General features: G+C 38.7%; 1 pseudogene; it reads right to left on the reverse strand.

Annotated features, from left to right (window-relative positions):
* Positions 1-288: 288 nt before the first annotated feature.
* LOC148108686 (10 kDa heat shock protein, mitochondrial pseudogene) lies at positions 289-2113 on the reverse strand (annotated as a pseudogene).
* Positions 2114-4817: the final 2704 nt, after the last annotated feature.

Here is a 4817-nt window from a genome sequence, read left to right on the forward strand (position 1 = left end):
ACTTCAGGGACCGAATGTTCTTGACGTATCTTCCCTGTATCCTCTCTCTTGCCCCTCTGTACCAGTGCTTCAAGAAGACTGATTTATTTTTTTTTTAGGCTTAACCATTCATTTAAACATTTTTATTTGGTAATGTTTATATCAGTACACTAAAACTAAATTTTAGAGACCCTGGATATCATTAATTTGAATACCATTAGTTTATTATAAAAGAGAGACATGAAAATTATTTACATGATGAAAGATTTCCCAACTTCGCCAGAATGGGCAGCTTTACTTGATACCATTTCAATAGTCTACATACTTTCCGAGGATGTCACCATCTCTAAATAATAATCCTCGTCATCTAGAACTACTTTGGTGCCTCCATATTCTGGGAGAAGAACTTTACCTCCAACTTCCATGCTAACTGGTTGAATCTCTCCACCCTTTTCCTTTAAAGCCTGATCCAACAGCTACTACTGTTGCTTGCAATACTTTTCTTTGAGATTTTTCTGGAAGCATAATCCCTCCTTTTGGTTACAGTTGCACTTACACTCGGTCAAAGAGGGGAAGAAACTTTCTAAACACCCGTCCTGCTATGGCCCCAGCACCCTCCTCCCCACTACCAAGTTGGTAGTCCTGCAGGCCAACCCTTGGGCCACGTGAACCAAGAAGACTGAGTAATGGCTCTCCTGCTGATTTCCAGATCTTCCTTCTGGACCTTTGCTTCCTCAAATTCTCTCTATATTATGTAGGTTTTTAAATCATAGAACACATCTCTCATTCCATGGTGGTTGTGCTTCACTGACTTGTAAAGGTCTTTCTAATCTGAATGGGCTCTTGTTCAACTAGGAAGCAGCCATGTGTCCTTTGATCCAGGAAACCCCCTGGTCTGTCTCAGCATCCCTCCACAAAGAGGAAGGAAAAGGCTGATGGCTGAAAAGAAGCTAAATTTCCCGAGTCAATGAAGTAGATATTCTCTGACTCATCCTCTAGCACATATAGAACCCTCATGATAGAATGTTCTAACTTTATTTCACCCGCTGCCTTTCCAAAGAGCAACTGGTCTGAATCTCATCTGCAGGATAAGCAGAATCTGCCTTGATCTTCTCTGGCAAGCAAACATGGGCATGTCGAGTTTAAATAAGAGAAATGGTCTAATGGCAAGGCAGAGTGTTAAAATGAGAAGGAAACTGGTAGTTTGTCAGAACTAATTGCAAGTAACACTAACTGACTCAATTCAAGCTAAGTTAAACAAAATGATAACTTATTTCATATGATTGGCAAATCCAATGGTGATCCTATTTGAAGCCTAGCTGCATCTAGGGGTTCTCTCAACATTTCTTTTTCTTTTTCTTTCTTTTTAAGAGAAAGAGTGTGTGTGAGCATTGTGGGGGGGGGGGTATTGCAGAGGGAGAGGGAAATCTTAAGCAGCCTCCACACTCAATACAGAGCCCAACATGAGGCTCCACCTCATGACCCTGAGATTATGACCTGGGCTGAAATCAGGAGTTGGACGCTTAACCTACTGAGCCACCCAGGCACCCCTCTCATCATGTCTTGATACTGTTTCTTGAGAAGAATTGGCTTAGTTCTCAAGCAGGCATTCTCCTGGTGGTGAAAAAGATGGTTATAGATACAAATCCTGTAAGTTAACTACTATTATATAAAGAAAGAATCCAGCTGCTTTGACATAAACATCCAAAGAATGACTTTGATCTGGTTTGTGTCTCATGCAAGTTGCTAAAACACTCATCCTGACCAGTAAAAATGGGGTGCTTTTTTGGGATAAACCTGAGTCATGCATGATATTTGCTACAGTATTGCTACATTTCCATAGCAAAAGGATTCAGAGATAATTCAGTGCCTTCCAGAATACAGAGGTATACTTCACTCTCATGTTTCAGCCTGAAGTGATAGTCCACATTAGTGGGGCTCTGTTCCATGGAGTCATTCAGGAATCTAGGTTTCTTCTCTTTTGTTTTTCCACCAGGCCCTAGAGTGTGTCTGGTCAAACCTGGATGACAAGCACAACCATGTTCCAGCTTCTGGGAAGGGGAATGAGAGTATGGAAGAAACAGGTTCCTGCCTTTCTCAGAATGTGTATGCCTTACTTTTGCCCACAGTCCATTGGTACAACTTAAGTTATATGGCCACTCCTAAATGCAAGAGGCAGGGAAATGCAGTCTAGCTAGGTGCCCAGGAAGAAAGTGAGAATGTGCAATGACAGTCTTTACAACAAGGGCCCAACTGTGGCTAGGAAGAGGAAAAAGATGTCACATCCAACCCATGTAGAATGAATTTCCGCATGGAAAAGAAGATTCTGATAGAATAAAAGGAACAATGTTGTTCAGGGGAAAACAAAAACAAAAACAGATGTCCCCTACAGGTATGCATCAGAATGGTGCATCCAAGGACATGCTGAAGCCAAGCATAGTCAAATGAGCAGGTGTTGGAGTCAGACAATATCCAGCCAACCAGAGGAGCATTTCTAAAGGCATATGCTGCAGAACCCATGCAGGACAGCAGTAAATCATGATGTTATTCTTAAAAAGAAGACCTATAGTGAACTAAGTTTGGAAAACACTGGGTTAAGCAAAGCAAAGCAGATCCCTTCGCTGTAAAGGTCCTCAGAGTGTTTAATATACTCATCTCCAAGTTGACAACATTTGTCAAGTTCATTTAAGATCATGGGGGTGTCAAGGGACTATTGCTGAGGAACAAACTACAGGAAAGCCTGCAGCGGTGTCACCCCCAAGGTTGGTCTGGGAGGACAGCTAGCAGCAGGGTGACTGGAGCCAATTGCAGGGGTAAGGGTGAGACAACTTGAACTTCTGTCAATAGTGAAGGGCTAGGCACAGCGTTCTGAAGGACACTCGAGCAGTGATGGAGAGGGACTGTTCATAACAGTTTCCTCCTGGGTTAATCTCCACCAGCAGAAGATAAACTCTGCTCTCCGTTCTTATGAATCTCACCCTCCAAAGCTGTGCTGTTTGATACACTGACCAGCAGCCACATGTGGATACTGAGCACTTCTGAGGGAGTGACTGCAGACTGAGAAATGTAATTTATTTTAGCTAATTTTACTTCATTTAAATTTACATTTAAAAACTGAAGCAACATGAAACATTTCTCCATTAAACACAATTGCACTGTTTTGATAGGACTATATTTCTCTTTAACCATTGAAAAATTAGTATCTGAATTGAAATTTACACTATAAATATAAAACACTGTATTTCAAAGACTTAGTACAAAAAAAGTATAAAATACCTTATTTTTATGTTGACTGCATGTTGAAAAAATATTTTAGATATTTCAGTTTAAATAAAATTATTAAAATTAATCTTATTGATTTCTTTTTACTTTTTTTTAATGTGACTACTAGAAAATGCAAAGTTTCATGTGTAGCTCACATTACATTTCTATTGGGTGGTGCTGTTTTAACATCATATAAGATCAATCCCCAAAACCAGACTTTCCCAGGTGATTATGTTTTCAGATGCCCTCCAGAGTCTTATAATAAAGCAATTATAACTAATCAGCAGACTCTGGGGAAAAGTTAAAAAAAAAAAAAAAAGGAAAACCAATTAGAAAATCTATTAATTAGCATACTTCTGAACTTAAGGCATTTGTTTGAATCCATTTTTCCTTTGCCTTCCTCGTATAAATTAGTACCTGTCAACAAAAGCTAATGTGTTTGAACTTTACCGGAATGCATAAAATTTGCATGCTGTGACTTTTCTCATGGTAAGACAGGATCAAACAAATTTTCACCCGAAGAAAGACAGCTAAATCAAGATCTAAAATACTTATTAAGTTAGAAAGTGATTGCCCTTCAGGCTAAATCTCCAAACAGCCCTTCAGTTTTTCTGTTTATTTCTATATTTAGACATCAACCGCATCTCAGCTTTAACAATTATAATAATTCAAGAAAGAAACCAAGGAGGTTGGAAAGGTATGTTTTGCAGAAGCTTTACTTGTGAGCCTGACATTAAATATAATAAGTAGTGTTGAGGAACTGCTCTGTGCCAACATTTTTGGGACCCTCTGGGGTAAATGCACCCCTGTGGGTCCCCATACTCATATTTGTAGCCATGCTTGTGGTCCATGGCCCAGTCCCTCCTTCACCACTTCTGACTGGACAGGGGTTGACATCTGACCAATGCTGTAACTATCAGAATCTCTTCTTGGAATTTAGAATTGCAATATAGAAGCTGGACTTCACTTGGTTTCTGATGAGCTCTAGAGCTAGGAAATCAGGCAAAGCAGAAGCTGGGATGAAAAGGTGCAGGCCACAGCATACTAAAATAATCTACAATAAGATCAAGGGAAGATAGTATAAATGTACCCAAAAAAGGAGAGCCAAGGGGTCAAATATCCTAGGAAATATAGAGCAAATAAATTTGGATTTGAATTTTTTAGTTCCTAGCTTCAGTGTCTTATGACATCTCTCTATAATTATCACTCTACAATTATTAGGAGTACCTTCAGACATTCAATAACTTCCTATTGTTTATTTATTCATTCATTCACTGATTTATTTTTTGTTTCTGACCTAAACTAGTTATATGAGTTACATTGGGGCTTGTTGTCCATTATGAAATTATTTATAGGAAATTTGTGAATACATTAATTACAGAAAAATAAATATTAATAAAATAATATGGTACTCTCAAAGAAAAAGCAGTGTGATTACCTAGAATATTTTCCATTAAATTCAAACAAATATCTTGGTAGTCACACAGCTACTATTAATATATGTAATAAGAGGAGAAAATAAGAAACAGGAGGAAAAAAATAAAGAGGTAGAAACAAGTCAGCTCTACCTTTTA

This window comes from Ursus americanus, chromosome 17 (genome assembly GCF_024610735.1).
Source record: "Ursus americanus isolate L20-20 chromosome 17, mUrsAme1.1.p, whole genome shotgun sequence".
NCBI lineage: Eukaryota > Metazoa > Chordata > Mammalia > Carnivora > Ursidae > Ursus > Ursus americanus.